This window comes from Hemicordylus capensis, chromosome 7 (assembly GCF_027244095.1).
Source record: "Hemicordylus capensis ecotype Gifberg chromosome 7, rHemCap1.1.pri, whole genome shotgun sequence".
Taxonomy (NCBI): Eukaryota; Metazoa; Chordata; class Lepidosauria; order Squamata; family Cordylidae; genus Hemicordylus; species Hemicordylus capensis.
Window position 1 is genome coordinate 9,590,770 of NC_069663.1, and position 18,100 is coordinate 9,608,869.

Here is an 18,100-nt window from a genome sequence, read left to right on the forward strand (position 1 = left end):
TTCATGTACAAGATCCATCCCGGCCATCTTTACAACAGCCCTGTGAAACAGGCCAGTATTTTCCACCATATTGGGGATTTGGAGGGTGAACAGAATTGCAAATAAGGCCACCCAAAGCTTTTGCAGCTGAAGCAAGATTAAAGCCCTGGACTCCTCCATTTACGTTTTCCACTCTTAATCATTGTGCAATACTGCACACACACACACACACACACACACACACACACCATGGTGGCCATGTGTGGAGGGAGGCAGACCTTCTCTAACCCTATTGCATCCCATTTGTTTGAATTAAAATATAATAATACCTTGCCTTCCTTCAGAAATTAAAGATGTCTTATAATTCCTTCGTTTAAAATAATATCAATTAAAAATGCAAAGAAGAAAAAAGCAGTGCACAGACAGCAGGGTGAGGCAGTAAAATACAGTAGTGGGCAGCATTAAAAACTTGAGAGAGCTAAACAGCCAGCTGAAAGCAAGTAATGAAGGGGTGAAACTAACCTCAAAGGGGACCACAGTGTCGCGGCTAAGTTGGATCTCTGAGGACCCTTGAAAAAGAGGCAACTACAGGAAGATATCTTATATAAAATTATGCATGGAGTGGAGAGGGTGGATATAGAGAAATTTTTCTCCCTCTCTCACAACACTAGAACCAGGGGTCATACGAACATAAGAACAGCCCTGCTGGATCAGGCCCAAGGCCCACCTAGTCCAACAACCTGTTTCACACAGTGGCCCACCAGAAGTCACTGATGCAATCTTCGAGCTGCTGCCACACAAAAGCCCGCCACTTTCCGGGAGGGGAGGGGATTTTCTTGGGGCTCAGCCACATCCTGTGCATGTGACGTCATGCACACGGGATGTCATTGGAGAGGCTGCTGGGTAGGGCCAGACCCAGACTGTTCAGCTGGCTCCGCTCCCACAGGCAAGAGGTATGCGCACGCCCTCTCTCCTGCTGTTGCTCTCCTGCAACTGGTACTCCAAGGCATATAGAGTCACCCCATGAAATTGAAGGTTGGGAAATTTAGGACCAACAAGCAGAAGTACTTTTTCACACAGAGCACAATTAATCTATGGAATTCTTTGCCATGGGATGTGGCGATGGCCACCAGCTTGGATGGCTTTAAAATGGGTTTGGACAGATTCATGGTTGACAGGTCTATCAATGTGGGCCACCTGCAGCCTCAGAGGCAAGATGCCTCTCAATACCAGTTGCAGGGGAGTAACAGCAGGAGGGAGGGCATGCAACTGGTATTGAGAGGCATCCTGCCTCTGAGGCTGCAGGTGGCCCACAGCCACCAGACTAGTAGCCATTGATAGACCTAGATTAATGACATCCCGTGTGCATGCCATCACATGCACAGGATGTGGCTGAGCCCCAAGAAAATCCCCCCCCTCCCAGAAAGTGGCGGGCTTTTGTGCAGCAGCTCGAAGATTGCATCAGTTTTTAATTAATAATTCTAGTGCTGCCCTATAACCTTTTAGTTATAATATTGTTGGTGGGTTAGACTGTTGACTTGTTATCTTTTTAATTGTTATTTATATGTTTATTTTTATTGTATTTTTCTCCCTTGTTGTGCTGGTCATAGACCGTAATAAACTTTGAACTGAACTGAACAGCTTGGATGGCTTTAAAATGGGCTTACAGATTCATGGTGGACAAGTTGTGTCAATGGCTACATGATGGCCAAAAAGAATGAAATACAAAGTGCTGATAATTACCGACCGAGCCCTTAATGGCTTGGGTCCAGTGTACTTAAGAGAGCACCTTCTCTGTCATGAACCCTGTCGCTTATTAAGATCATCTGGAGAGGTCCAGTTATGGTTACCGCCAGCTCGTCTGGTGTCGACTTGGGACTGGGCCTTCTCTGTGGCTGCCCTGGGGCTTTGGAATTCGCTTGCTGCTGAAATAAGAGCATCTCCTTCTCTGTTTGCTTTTAGGAGGACCCTGAAGACAAACCTGTTTTCCCAGGCTTTTAATTGAAATCTAAAATTTAATGTCTTTTTCTTTATTGAGATTTTATCTGTTTTACAAATTTTAACTGTTTTATGCTGGGGTTTTGTACCTCGCCTGGAGATCTCTATATCAGGTGGTATAGAAATACAGTATATAAATAATATCTTTGTTTCTTCAGAGCAGACCGGCAAATATACCAGAAGCAGGAAGTGCCATCACCCAGAATACACAGGCATCCCTAAACCTGTGTAATAACTAACCAACCTCACAGGAAGCTGCCTTACACCAAGTCAGACCGTTGGTCCATCTACAGTATTTACCTGAATCTCGCTTTTTTCCAAGTTCTTTGATATTAGAAATTGAGGGGGGCGGGTTGTCTTAAATCCGGAGTCCTCTTCCTTTTATGTTAAATACAGGTAACCTCTGTGTTTGCAGTTAGCCACCTAATGGTGCAGTGAGGAAGTACCTTGCCTAGGGAGCAAGAGGTTGCCAGTTCAAATCCCCGCTGGTATGTTTCCCAGACTATGAGAAACACCGATATCAGGCAGCAGCGATATAGGAAGGTGCTGAAAGGCATCCTCTCATACTGCACAGGAGATGGCAATGGTCATCCCATCCTGTGCTCTACCAAAGACAACCACAGGACTCTGAGGTCGCCAGGAGTTGACACTGACTTGACAGCACAACTTTACTTCACTTTTACCACAAGACCAGTTCTCCTCACCGGCATGAAGAAGCTATGCTGCGTCTCTTCATTGGAAAAGCAACCAATTAGCTAGCTTTTGCTATGACTGCTCAAAATATCAATTAGTGGGTTTTTTTCTTTATTTGAAAAAAGGAGAGAATCTGATGTTCCTTTGTACCTTAATTGAATCCCATTTCCTCTGATATGCTGCCTGATTATACCACAGAAGCGTTTCAGCAAATAATTTTAATAAGAAGATGGGGGAGGCCAGAGAAACTAATCCAATAAAGTTGAAAGGGAAGTTGACTCCCGTTCTATTTTTTCAAATTTCCTTTCTCTGGCAGTTCAAGCGAAGCGTTATTTTAGGGCTGAGCTGTCAGAATGAACCGATCTTCCTTTCTACCGCAGCAGCTTCAAAATCTCTACCGATTCCGAGGAAGCTTCTTGCATAATTATTGCAATTATTACCCTCTAAATTTAGGCTGGAGGGGAATAAACACCGGCTCAAAAAGAAATCAAAGCTATACTTGGACAAGGATGTTTGAATCTGTATTTGGAGATGTGTTGAGTGTTTGGAAAGGTGTCATGAATGTGAAACTTGCTAGCATTAATTCTGGCTTGTCTCCTCTCTTCTGAAAAAGAGCCATAATGGCATATATGTGTGTGTGTGATTATGCACCAGAAAAGACTCAAAGGGTAGCGGGTACTTTCATAGTAATATTTCTTGCTCCCCCATCCAGCAGACTGGAACTTTACAGCAGACAGTCATCATATATTATGGTCCTATCATTTGAATAAATTATTTTAAAAGACCGCCATTTAAAGAAGTCTCATTCACTCACTCACTCACTCGCTCGCTCGCTCTCATTCATATCCCTGAACAAGTAGCAGAAGCTACACAGGAAGGAGACTCCTCCAGCCTCCTAGGAGCCAGGCCAAACCCTTCACGACCTTCCTGGCCAGGAACTGGGCTGAGTAAGACCAGAGGGGCACCTAGATAATTTTGGAGCCTGGACCTAAAGGCCTTTGGAGCCCCCCCCCCGAAAATTAAGCATCATCATGTTCAGCTGGGTGACCACACTGCCCAGGACAGACCAAAGAGGATTCAGGCGGGGGGGGCAGGGGCTGTGGAGATCCTGGACGTCAGCCTGGAAGTCCAGGGGTAAGAGCACTTCTGGGTGAGACCATGTGTGCAGAGGAGGGGAGGGTCACTTCCCCTGTAGATTTTGTGCTTACCACTCTCCCCACCCCAGTCTTTCTGCTTTGTCTTTCTTTCCACATGGTTTTGGACAGGAAGAGAAAATAGCCTGGAAAGCAGACTGGAAGGTTAGTCCTAATCCAAAAGGATTGTTTTCTAAGAGGAATCTAGCACATTTTCTGTTTGAGAATATTTATTTATTTATTTATTTATTTGTTTATTTGATTTATATACCGCCCTTCCAAAATGGCTCAGGGTGATTTACAACAGAATAAAAACAATTAAAACCAGTTAACAATTAAAATCAAAACTATAAAAACAGAATAAAACCAATTAAACATGCAAACAGCTAAAACCCCTGGAAAACTAGGACAACCATTTAAAACAGTTTTCAGTAGTTTAAATACCCTGGAAGCAAACTTCAATACTAAGGTAAATAAACTAACATTAATTACCATACCTCCATAAGTATTTGATCTATAGCAAAATCCTTACTCCCCTAATAATGTTCTCTGCCATCCCTTTGCTCCCACAAAGTTGTTGTTCTAGAGTCACCTCTGGGGTGTGTGTGTGTGTGTGAGAGAGAGAGAGAGAGAGAGCTTTATTTCACACACACCTGCAAACCACAAGAGTGGAATGTTGTATGTGACATGCTATGAACACCACAAGATGCACTTAAAAAAAAAAAAAATTAAAAACCAGCTTTAATTTCTAGCTCTTATGACTGTTGCGAGACTGTTGAGAACTTTGCAGCAGAAACTCAAATGGATTTCAGGAAAAGGCACTACTAATTTGAGCTTGTCAAGGCGAAAGTAGCAAGCATCTGCTGCACATCCCCCTCCCTGCCCCATGCAGAATCAGGACTCAGAGCCCTGGTCATCCCATGTAAGGACCAAATTTGCTTCTAAAGGCAGAAACCCCTTTAATCCCTGCTAACTGGGCAAAGAGGCACCTTCAAAAGCGATGGGCAGGGGCAGGCCTTCCATGAGGCGAGCTGAAATGGTCATCTTAAGCAGCAGACTATTAGGTTACCAGTGGGACAGCAGGAAGCCCCTCGTAAGAAGCTGCCCTTCTGCCAAGTCAGGCCATTGGTCCATTTAGCTCAGTATTGTCTACCCCGGTGGTGGGTAAACCTGGCCCTCCAGCTGTTGTTGAACTACAACTCCCATCATCCCCAGCCACAACTTATTTTTTCCTCTCCAACCCGAGGAGTGCACGGAATATTCATGCACGTCCTTACTCCAAGGTTAAGACAGGAGTTTCTCTCTCAGCCCTATCTTGGAGATGCTAGAGAGGGAACTTGGAACCTTCTACATGCAAGCAGGCAGGTGCTCTTCCTAGAACGTCCCCATCCCCTAAGGCAAGGCTGCTCAGCGGTCGGCCCTCCTGTAGATGTTGGCCTACAACTCCCATAATTCCTGGCTATTGGCCACGGTGCTGGGGGTCATGGGAGTTGTAGTCTAAAAACAGCTGGAGGGCCTAAGTTGAACAGGCCTGCCCCAAGGGGATTCCCTTACAATGCTCATATGTAGCCTCCCATTCAAATGTAAGCCACCCTGCTTTGCACAGAGGACAATTCATGCTTGCCACCACAAGACCAGCTCTCCTCCTTCCTGAGAGCAGTCCTTTTCTGCCACCTCCTTTTGGCCGCTGTCACCACTGCCTGCCTTACTTTGACACTCTGCATGGCACACCCTTCTCCACCAGTTCCCTTGTGCACTCCCAGGGCTGGACTGGGGGCACTGAGAGGGTGGTGGGATGTATGTGGGGAGGGCGCCGGGTTTTGAACAGAATGGGTCCTTAAGAGGGGGAGTATTCACTGCTGCTGAGTGCGGTGGGGCTCTGGGGCGCTGCATAGAGGTGAGTGCCAACAGCAGATGGAATGCACACTGCATGATGTCTTCGCGTTTGTGTGCATGCGTTGACTAGGGTGATCTTGCCCAGGGGGGGCCCACCTGAGACTCTCCAGCTGTCGTTGGACTACGACTCCCATCATTCCCCAGTTGCAACCAGTGATGATGGGAGTTGTAGTCCAACTGCAGCTGGTTTGCCTCAGCTGGGCCACCATTCCAAGACCTTACCTGCTAGAGGCCTTGGGGAGGACTAGAACCCCGGCAATTCACACGCAATAGTCAACCCCTCCTGTATTCTACCAAAGAAAACCACAGGGCTCTGTGGGTGCCTGGAGTCAAAATCGACTTGAGGGCACACTTTACCTTTAATGCACATGAAGAACATTTCCAGAAGCCAAAAATAGCGTCACTGATGTTACAGAGGAAGATGCCAAGACCAGGGGTGTCACTATAATTGACCGGGGGTGCGAATGTCCCTGGGCCACTGAGCGACTGGGGGCCCCATGAGCTGAGCTACAGTTCACTTTTTGCCCTCCCCTTCCTTCCTCTCTGAAGACGAAGGCAGCAGAGCAGTGAGAGGACAGGTGCCCATCTTTAGTTTTTGTGCCAGGCACGGACCACCCCAACCTCACTATTCCACTGACCTGGGCACTTTCCAGATTATCCTCGGTTCAGCAGTAAAATGCTTCGGCAGGGCAGGATTGTTTTGAAAATGTAAATAGCTTGTGCAACCCTCATACAACGGGAAAATACAGCTATTTTGTTGCGACGCACATGCAATGTTGCAGGACTAAAACGGAACGATAAAATCCGGAAGAAGGCATCGGGAATGCGAACGGCACATTTGCTGACAGGACAGGGACTGAGATGTCAGAACACAGGCAGTACGGATCACACTTAATGGACACGTAGTGACACTGTTGTAGTGCGTGATCTGGAAAGTGCCCAGAACATAGAGACTTTTCAATGGGGAACATGGGGATATTAGGAACATATGGGATGCTATTGCAACTCTAGGTGTTTCCCACAGCAATTGTCATGTGAGAGCCCTCAAACAAGTGGGGTTATGTTGTGCCATGTGATGCAAAGCGAGGCAAAGGCTATCACTGTACCGCCTACTCTAACAGTACAGGAGACCCTTGAATATTGTGGGGGTTATATTCCAGGAATAAGCCACCTAATGGTGCAGCGTGAAATGATTTGACTCGCAAGCTAGAGGTTGCCAGTTCGAATCCTCACTGGTATGTTTCCCAGACTATGGGAAACTCCTATATTGGGCAGCAGTGATATAGGAAGATGCTGAAAGGCATCATCTCGCACTGCGCGGGAGAAGGCAATGGCCAACCCCTCCTGTATTCTACCAAAGACCATCACAGGGCTCTGTCTGTGATCAGCAGGAGTCGACATTGACTCGACGGCACACTTTACCTTTTATATTCCAGGAACATTTCACAAGCCTTAAATCTGCGATTTTCAAATACTAAACCTAACCCAAAACACAGGGTTGGGTTTCTGAGAAGCAGTGCACGGGCTGCTCCTGGGAGTTTAAAGTGTACATATCCAGTCACGTGCACTTCTTAGTTGGCGAGTGAGGTTGGATATTTAAGCTTTCTGGAGTTGCCTGCGTGCCAACTAAGAGGCACCGAGGCTGTTGCTCGGGGTGCGGGCTGCGCCAGGTGCCCTAATTTAGTTAGAGGGTAGTTAAAGAGGTCTCCCAAGTGGGAAACCTTGCAAATAACTGAAACTACCCCTGCAATAACTAAATTGGTCTGCGAGGAAGTTGCGCACAAGTGGGCAAAACCATGGGAGATGAACCCGTGAAAGTAAAGGGTCACCTGTATTAGTGGCATCACCAATAACAACAGGTTTGGATGGTTAGATTGTCCGCTTAGATCATCTCAGATGGCCCTTCTGTTGGTCCCTGCTTTCCAAGATGTTCGGGGCTCTAGGACCCGGGAAAGGGCCTTTTCGGTTGCTGCCCCGCTCCTTTGGGACTCTCTCCCTCTACAGATCCGGCTAGCCCCTTCCTTACCGATCTTCAAATCGCTATTGAAGACTTTTCTTTTTCGCCAGGTTTTTGCCCTGTAGTGTATTTTTCTGTTCTTTGGAAGTTACTTTAGCTTTTAATTTAGAATGTAATTTTTAATGTTGCCTGTTTGCTTGTTATTGTGCACCACCCAGAGTCTTCGGAGTGTTAGTGGTATATCAAACGTCTCAAACAAACAAACAAACAAACAAGAAAGATTTGGTTGCCTTTTGGTCTCATTCTTTTCATTCATCTTTTTGGGGTTAACACTGTGCAAGAGGAGAAGGAAGGAAATGCTGCCAAATGATGGAGAGAGCGGCAGGAGTTCAGCTTAGCTATTGATGCGAGAGAGGCAGGAGGAAAAGGAGTGCCGTTTGTGGCACAAAGCAACACATTGATAGCCTCTCTTGAGTTCACGCTGAGATCCTTGATTGCCACGGTCTGGGAATTAAAAAGTCAACCTGTTTCCCAGGGAGGTAGCTACTCAAATTCAGAGCTCAGTCACTGGAGAAGGAGCCTCTTGCTAATGAATGGTTGGACATGCATTTAAGGTTCTGTTGTCTGGAAAGAACCAAGTCATGCATGCCATGATGCAATCTATTATTACTGGACTCAGTTGGACTGAATGTGGGGGAAACAAAATGACTCTGGTGGTGTGGTAGCAAGCATGAATGCTAAGCAGGGTCCACCCTAGTTTGCAATTGAATGGGATACTGCATGTGTGAGCACTGTAAGATATTCCTCTTAGGGGACGGAGCCGCTCTGGGAAGAGCAGAAGGTTCCAAGATCCCTCCTGACTGAGAGAGACTCCTGCCTGTAACCTCGGAGAAGACACGGCCAGTCTGTGTGGACAATCCTGAGCTAGATGGACCAATGGTCTGACTCAGTAGAAGGCAGCTTCCTATGCTCCTATATCCATAAACTCCCTGCATGTGCAAAAGTCTTGTGCTAGAAAGGAGATTGTAAAAACAGGTTGTTAACATGTAACTTATGATTCTTGAGTGATCCAGGGGTAAAGCGCATTAACTGTGCATGTGTGTGAGAAGAAATGGGTAGGACCTCCCATACAAGGTAGGTGGACAAGCCATCCTACCCATCTCCCATATGGTCACTCCCCACTCCTCCGATCAAGTTGGTTGCTCAAAAATTGGGAGCACACCAGTGTTCCCTCTAACAGGGGTTCCCAGAAGTTAGGAACATAGGAAGCTGCCATATACTGAGTCAGACTGTTGGTCCATCTAGCTCAGTATTGTCTACACAGACTGGCAGCGGCTTCTCCCAGGTTGCAGGCAGGAATCTCTCTCTGCCGTATCTTGGAGATGCTGCCAGGGAGGGAACTGGGAACCTTCTGCTCTTCCCAGAGCGGCTCCATCCCCTCAGGGGAATATCTGACAGTGCTCACACTGGTAGTCTCCTATCCATATAATAATTATTATTATTATTATTATTATTATCTACATTTTATATCCCACTTTTCCTCCAAGGAGCCCAGAGTGGTATACTACATACTTAGGTTTCTCCTCACAACAACCCTGTTTAGTAGTAAGAAGTGACTGGCCCAGAGTCACCCAGCTAGTCTCATGTCTGAATGGGGATTTGAACTCAGGTCTCCGCAGTCCTAGCCCAGCACTCTAACCACTACACTACGCTGGCTCTCACCACCCTGCGAAGCTAAGGGGACAAGTCATACTTGCTACCACAAGACCAGCTGTCCTCTAATGCTGTTGTCTATAACTCTCAAGCAAAAGCCATTGCAGCTGGGGATTCTGGGAGTTGTAGTTAACACCATCTGGGAATCCCTGTTAGAGGGCACACTGGAGAACACACAGCTCCTGACGCTGGGTAAGACCGGCTCGCTCTACCCAGTTTTTGATCGTGTGAACAGGCCTTGTAATATTTTCAAGGAGGAAGAGGGTTGATTATTTGTTTTTGTTTTTTTAACAAACAAGGATAGGGCAGGCTCAAGTAATGTTGCTGCCCTAGACAAAAATCCATTCTCCCTACATCTTATTGCATGCAGCTCTTGCGGGGGGGGGGGGGGCGGTTTGTATTGCATTTCCTCAAGGGTTTTTCAGACTGCAGCCCTTATTCCATACAATGTGGCCAAGGAGCCATTACCCTATTTGCTTGTGTGGAATGAGGGAGAAGAGGGCTTGGCGGCAGGGCTCCCAAGGATTCCCAAAAGTTGTTGACTACAACGCCCACATTCCCCAGCAGTTGTTGACTACAACTCCCACAGTCCCCAGCAGCTGTTGACTACAACGCCCACAATCCCCAGCAGTTGTTGACTACAATGCCCACAATCCCCAGCAGCTGTTGACTACAACGCCCACATTCCCCAGCAGTTGTTGACTACAACACCCACAATCCCCAGCAGTTGTTGACTACAACGCCCACATTCCCCAGCAGCTGTTGACTACAACTCCCACAATCCTCAGCAGTTGTTGACTACAACGCCCACAATCCCCAGCAGTTGTTGACTACAACGCCCACAATCCCCAGCAGTTGTTGACTACAACGCCCACATTCCCCAGCAGTTGTTGACTACAACTCCCACATTCCCCAGCAGTTGACTACAACTCCCACATTCCCCAGCAGTTGTTGCCTACAACTCCCACAATCCCCAGCAGTTGACTACAACTCCCACATTCCCCAGCAGTTGTTGACTACAACTCCCACATTCCCCAGCAGTTGTTGACTACAACTCCCACATTCCCCAGCAGTTGTTGACTACAACTCCCACATTCCCCAGCAGTTGACTACAACTCCCACATTCCCCAGCAGTTGTTGCCTACAACTCCCACAATCCCCAGCAGCAACGGCTTTTGCAGTGGCACTCCTGCCATCACCCCACATTCCGGATTCTTGAAACAGAACCTGGAGTGTGTGACAGCCGCTGTTACATGAATCTGGAGTGTGGGGTGATGGCAGGAGGAGTTCCATCACAGCCACCTGCACTGCCAGTTGAGTTGGTTTGGCATTGCATAAAGAGAACCCTTCAAGCCATTGATCTCCCCGGCAGTCTAAAGTCTAGCAACAGACGCTGTTCATGTGTTCAAACCTTTTCAGTTACTGACCAGCACAAACATTATGCCACAAAAATAATAAACAATACATAAACATAAGATTTACCTGAGCTCAATAGCACACTCATTATCACGGGTAAAGGCAGATAACTAGATGATAACAGTTTATCAGTTAATCATACATCCTAATTTTGAATTAATTCCTACCAGGTTTTGCAGCCTAGAGCACAAATTTTTTCTACAATGCGTGTAATATCTAGAGGAGAGAGGAGAGAGGACACACAAAATTCTTCCCAACAGCCCGGAATTTTTGATAAAATTGGGGCAGTAAAAGAATAACGAAAACCTCAATAAAACACACAATACAAAGAACATGCCCTATTGTCAGGAGAGGAGAGCTGGTCTTATGGTAGCAAGCATGACTTGTCCCCTTAGCTAAGCAGGCTCCACTCTGGCTGCATCTGAATGGGAGACTTGATGTGTGATCACTGCAAGATATTCCCCTCAGGGGATGGAGCTGCTCTGGGAAGAGCATCTAGGTTCCAAGTTCCTTCCCTGGCAGCATCTCCAAGATAGGGCTGAGAGAGATTCTTGCCTGCAACCTTGGAGAAGCTGCTGCCAGTCTGTGAAGACAATACTGAGCTAGATGGACCAGTGGTCTGACTCAGTATATGGCAGCTTCCTATGTTCCTATGTCTCTACTGAACTGGAGTCTCAAGGACGAGTATGCTTTAGGAAAGGGAACTCCCAGAAACCTACCCTCTAATCACATGGATGGGAAGGCATTAAATTGTGCCAGGGTGAACACACACACCCCTGTTTGGAAACTACTGATCATGTGGTTTGGCTCCAGGTTGGTCCTCCCCCCGCCCCACTTATAGTGCCCCACTTTCTGCCTCATGCTCCATGTTGTAGTGCAGAAACCTAGTGCAAGAAGAGAGTATTTCCTACTGCCAACTGTGTGTATCAGATGGAAGTTGGATGCATATGGATGTTTGCAAATCACCTGGGAGGCACTCTCCATCCCGCACAGCCCAGATAGAGCAGGTAAGACTCTCTGAAGCCAGAGAGTCTACTCATGAGTACATTTGCATGATTGCATCTTCATGGTTAAAAGGCCCATCAAATCTGGGAGATTCATCAAATATCTTTCCAAAAGAATCTTTGCTGCACAGGCTAAATAGATCCCATCACTGACGGCCTTCGCTTCAGAGGCATAAATACATGAGAGCCAGCGTGGTGTAGTGATTAGAGTGCTGGACTAGGACCAGAAAGACCTGAGTTCAAATCCCCATTCAACCATGAAACTAGCTGGGTGACTCTGGGCCAGTCACTTCTCTCTCAGCCTAGCCTACTTCACAGGGTTGTTGTAAAAGAAAAACTTAAGTATGTAGTACACCACTCTGGGCTCCTTGAAGAGCAGGATATAAGTGTGTGTGTGTGTGTGTGTGTGTGTGTGTGTGTGTGTATACCCTGCTGTTCGTTCTATCTATCTATCTATCTATCTATCTATAGTACAGTAGGGTTTCTTAACCTTGGGCCCCCAGATGTTGGTGGACTACAACTCCTATCATCCCCAGCCACCATGGACATGACTGGGGATGATGGGAGTTATAGTCCATCAACATCTGGGGGCCCAAGGTTAAGAAACATGCAATGAGAAGAGACTTCAGCGATGGGATCTATCTATGAGGCAGGAGAAACACGACCCTTGTAAGATTCCTAATGGCAGCTGCCTCCCCAGGTGATAGCACTTATTATTAACAGAATCTTTTTTCACAAAAAAAGGATGTTTGATTAATATCCCAGGTTTGACAGGTCTTTTACCATAACGATGCAGTTATGCAAATATGCTTGTATTGTTATTGTTATGCTGTATTGTTATGCTGCCTCGGTTCCCTGCCTTTCCCAAGCAGAGGGAAATTCCAGAGGAACCTTGGATCTTGTTTCCTTTGGAGCACAGGTTACAATTTATTATTTATTTATTTATTCAATTTCTATACTGCCCTTGCAAAAATGGCTCAGGGTGGTTTACACAGAGAAATAATAAATAAATAAGATAAATAAAATGGATCCCTGTTCCCAAAGGGCTCACAGTCTAAAAGGAAACATAGGACAGACACCACCAGCAACAGTCACTGGAGGTACAGTGCTGGGGTTGGATAGGGCCAGTTACTCTCCCCCTGTGAAATAAAGAGAATCACCACATTAAAAGGTGCCTCTTTGCCATGTTAGCAGGGGTTATGGTATCTTTGTAATATTTGCTTTGTTTATACAAATTGAACATAAGGTTGCCAACCCTCAAAAGTGACCTGGAGACATGTGGTTTTCTTTGGTAGAATACAGGAGGGGATTACCATTGCCATCTCCCTCACAGTATGAGATGATGCCTTTCAGCATCTTCCTATATTGCTGCTGCCCGATACAGGTGTTTCCCATAGTCTTTTCCATAGTCTGGGAAACATACTAGCAGGGATTCAAACCAGCAACCTCTTGCTCCCTAGGCTAGCTACTTCCTTGCTGCACCATTAGTTGGCTTGGTTTTGTGGCAGTGAGCATGAATGGTCCCCTTTGCTAAGTGGGGTCTACCCTGGTTTGCATTTGGATGGGAGACTACATATGAGTGCTGTCTGCTCTACCCCTCAAGGAATGGAGCCATAGCTTAGAGGTATAGCATCTGCTTTGCATGCAGAAGTTCCCAAGTTCACTCTCTAGCATCTTCAGGAAGGGCTGGGAAAGACCACTACTTGAAACTTGGAGAGAAACTTTGGAAACTTTGAACAGTTTCAATAACTGTTTTATCCTATTGTTTTTATTGTGTTTTGTGGACTTTCTTTCTTTCTTTCTTTCTTTCTTTCTTTCTTTCTTTCTTTCTTTCTTTCTTTCTTTCTTTCTTTCCCGCCCTTCCAAAAATGGCTCAGGGCGGTTTACATAGAGAAACAACAAATAAATAAGATGGATCCCTGTCCCCAAAGGGCTCACAGTCTAAAAAGAAACACAAGATAGACACCAGCAACAGTCACTGGAGGTACAGTGCTGGGGTTAGATAGGGCCAGTTACTCTCCCCCTGCTAGATAAAGAGAATCACCACGGTAAAAGGTGCCTCTTTGCCAAGTTAGCAGGGGTGGTTAACCTGTGGTTTTAATCTGTTGTTTTTTATATTGTTTTAAATTTTGTACACCGCCTAGAAATGTATATATTGGACGGTATAGAAATATGATAAAGTAGCACAGAGTACCCGCTGTTGCTCCATTTTTGTGGCTATACCCGCTGTATATCCGTTTGTTTGTGCGGGGTGGTGGTCGGGATCCCCAGGTACTCTAGTTACTCGTTGGGTCATGGGAAATCAGTTTGCCAAGTTTGATCCTGATAACTGAAAGGGTGTGGGAATGTATAGGGAACAGACAGACAGACATTCAACTTTATTTATATAGATAAATAAAATAATATTTTATATAATCTCAGAATTGACACTTGGTTTGAATGAATGGCTCTGCCCCTGAAATGGCCCCCTGAGATTCCCCCCCCCCCAACTTGTGTCCCTGATTTAGACAACTTAATGTTGGCCTCCCTAGCTACTTGCATTTCTCAGAGTGCCTTTTTAAAAGATAGGAGAAACAACCCCGTCTCTCTCCATCAGATTCTTCCATTAATGCCACACAATTACAGTTCTAGTAGTTTATGATAGTTACCTCGACAAATTGCCAGGGGCTCTTTGGGGACTCTCATTCATTGCCTCACCCCATAGACCCAAAACAGCCGAGGAATTAATTTTTGAAAGACTTGTTATTCAAAACGTTGCCTGTGGATTAATAAAAGCATCAATTATTAAGAACTAGCAAATGCTCCCTGGTGGTTGTTTGCTGCAAAGTTAATGTTTAAGCGGAGAAGGTCGTTTGCAAGCTTAAGTAGAAATAGCAGTTTTTATTGCCAGAAGGAGACCCTCTTGCAGCTGCTCCGTGACATGTTGCTAGCTTTTGCTGGCCCTCTTTAACAATCTTCTCCAAGCCTTAACCACAAGCCCATACGCACAGCCTCCAACCTGCCACTGATGGAAATAGGGACATGTCAGTAACCCTATGCTCTCATACTGCCCAAACCACCATCGCCACCACTAAATTACAGATCTGCCCATTATTACATGAGCCAGCAGGAGTAGTTGGTATCATTCATTTCATTTCATTTCATTTCTATACTGCTCCATGCAAAGGCTCTGGGAGGTTCATCATCTTGGGAGATGATGCTCATTGTGATTTTTGACAAGGTCTACTAATGGCAAGGAAGTAACTAGCCTAGGGAACAAGAGGTTGCCGGTTCGAATCCCCACTGGTATGTTTCCCAGACTATGGGAAGCATACGGTATAGGAAGATGCTGAAAGGCATCATCTCATTATTGTGGGGGAGGAGGCAATGGTAAACCCCTCCTGTATTCTACTAAAGCATCTCAACCTGTGGGTCCCCAGATGTAACTGGACTTCAACTCCCATAATTCCCAACCAAAGGCCACTGGGGCTGGGGATTATGGGAGTTGAAGTCCAGTAACATCTGGGGACCCACAGGTTGAGAAGCCCTGTACTAAAGAAAACCACATGCTCTGTGGTCACCAGGAGTCAACACTGACTCGACAGCACAACAACAGATGGAAAAGAGGCAATAGCATTGCATAGCCTCCTCTCCTCAAACCACCTCAAATCCCACCTGTCCTGCCAATCCTGGGATAGCCGTAAAGTGCCACTCAAGACACTCAAACTTCCTCGCTAGTTTTAATAGCTTTATTTTTACATCCAAGACAACTCGCTCTTGGAGGCTCACTTGGAAAGGGTTACGACAGTCCAGGAGATGAATTCTTGAAGGTTATGAATTATGGAAAGTTGATTGCTAGGTGAAAGAATCCATAGCTTTATTAACCATGCAACAGTTCAGAGAGAGCACTCACCTTGCTCTCGGTAAGTCTGGGATACTGGCTACGGACAAAGGGCAGATCTGTTTATTCTAGATTGGTTGAGAGAGAAGCTCTCCAGGAATGTTTCCAGACAGCAGGCTTTACCGGAAGTTTTCTAAGAGGCTTTACTGTGAGTTTGAAATTGCCTCCCAAAACCAACACAAAAAGTAGATTTTTTTACTCTGGATATAAAACAGGCTACAGTCTAACACGCAGTGAAAAACTCAAATTGTGTGTGAAGTGCTCCCAGACAACTAGCAGGGACTTTTGGGTAAATTTGGCCATTATGTGAACGCACACCCTCCATTCCGGAAGAGAAGCCAGCTAGAAAGCCCCGTCTGGAAATGCTCCAGGTGAATTCCTTTTTACATAACCAGGTATAATGCTTTTTAAAAAAAACCACAGGAAGGATGGAGATGGGGAAGGGGTGTAGCAAGGTTGCAGTGGGCCTAGAGACAAGATTTTAAAATGCCCCCCACTCACTGAAGCTCAGCTCATGAAGTAAAGAAATCTTGAATGAGGCTGAATAGTGGTAACAAAAAACATAGTGTACACACACACACACACACACACACACACACTTTCCAGGAAATTCGCCTAGTCAACAAATGGCTTTCCTGCTTGAGGACAGTACTCCTGCCATCACTTGAAAAGTGGCGGGGTTTTGTGCGGCAGCTCGAAGATCGCGTCAGTTTTTAATTAATAATTCTAGTGCTGCTTTATAACCTTTCAGTTATAATATTGTTGGTGGGTTAGACTGTTGATATGTTATTTTTTTAACTGTTATTTATATTTTAACTGTATCCCCCCCACCCTTTGTTGTGCTGGTCATAGATCGTAATAAACTTTGATTGATTGAACTCGTATATATATATATATATCTCCTATGTGCCACAATAGAACATAATCCTAAATTATTTTTTAAAAGGTTTTGTAAATTGTGGATGATGCAAGTCATTGAATGGTACTAGAGAAAGACATGCTGTCTGGGTAGCTCCAGGTCTTAACACTTACATCAGTTTCGGAGGATGAATACAACTGAAGGAAGCCCGGGCGGGTGCGCGGCTGGGGGAGTCAGTCATGTGACTTGCCTCTGGGGGACCCCCAGACAACTGTCTCCCTTTGCCCTATTATAGTTACACTCCTGGTGAAGGGGGGTTGGGATATTTGATCCCCAAGTCTTGCTCATGAGAAGAACCATCTGTGGGCACTAGTGCAAAATTTACCAGCTAGTACTCGCACAGCACGCGATGGTGCTCATGCTGTCAGCTGCAAAGTACCCCATCACCCCACAGATGACTCTCTCACGAGAGTGGCAGATGAAAAGGAACGAGGGAAGATGCTCCGTGCAGGAAAGCTGCAGGGAGGGGCACTTGGGCAAGTGCTGTCCTGGTCTCGGCGATTGCTGCTAAGCCCCTGACAAACCCTTCGCCCCACATGCTCATGTGTGGGTGTGTATCACTGCCCGCAGCCCCAAAGGGCGAGCCTGCCATCCTGGGGAATCTGGAAACGGGGGCTCTCCTCTCCTGGAAATCTCCGCGCTGGGACATCTGCATCCAGTGCCATGTTACACTCAGCCCAGGAGCTTTGCATGACTTAAAGATCTGGGCCTGACCTCTGTGCCAACACCGTCCATGCAAGCAGGTATGCCCCAGCAAATGCCCCCCTCATGGCAGGGAGAGCCGACATGCGTGAGCCATCCCCTTTCCAGCTGAGGAGCAAATATCCCGGGGTGGGGTGGAGTGGGGTGAGGTGGGGGGGGCTTTGAGGGGCTGCCACAAGCAGGGATTCAGGAGCAACAAAGTTCTACTTTTTCCACACAAAAGTTGGGGAAGGGAGCCCGCCCCGTTCCCATTTTGGGGGGTTTGTGCCCCCCAAGACTTACTGGAGGCTGAGTGGCGGGGGGGGCTCCCTTCTTCAACTCCGGTTCAGCTGGCCATGGTTTGTTGAATGTCTGCAGTGCAAATTGGAGTTAGGAATTATAACCCCGGCCATAATTAACCACGATTATTCTGTAAGTCTTTATCCATTATCCTGTACCCATGTTATTTTTATGTATGTATTTTTAAAAAAATTAATTAGATCTGTTTTTATATTTTAGCATAATATTTTAATTGTGTGATTTTTATAATCCTGTTTTAATTTTTTCTATGTGAACTGCCTTGTGATTGTTTTTAATGAAAGGCAGTATATAAATTTAACAATCAATCAATCAATCAGTCAATAAAATAAAATAAAATAAAATAAAATAAAATAAAATAAAATAAAATGTCTGAACCCTGCCATAACCACCAGCCATCAAATCGAGACCCTATTCTGCACCATTAAATACGGGCTGTACAAAAAGTGAAAGGGTGTTTTTCATAACCTAATATGATGCATCATACAGATGTTCTTCATAACTGCCTCCTGC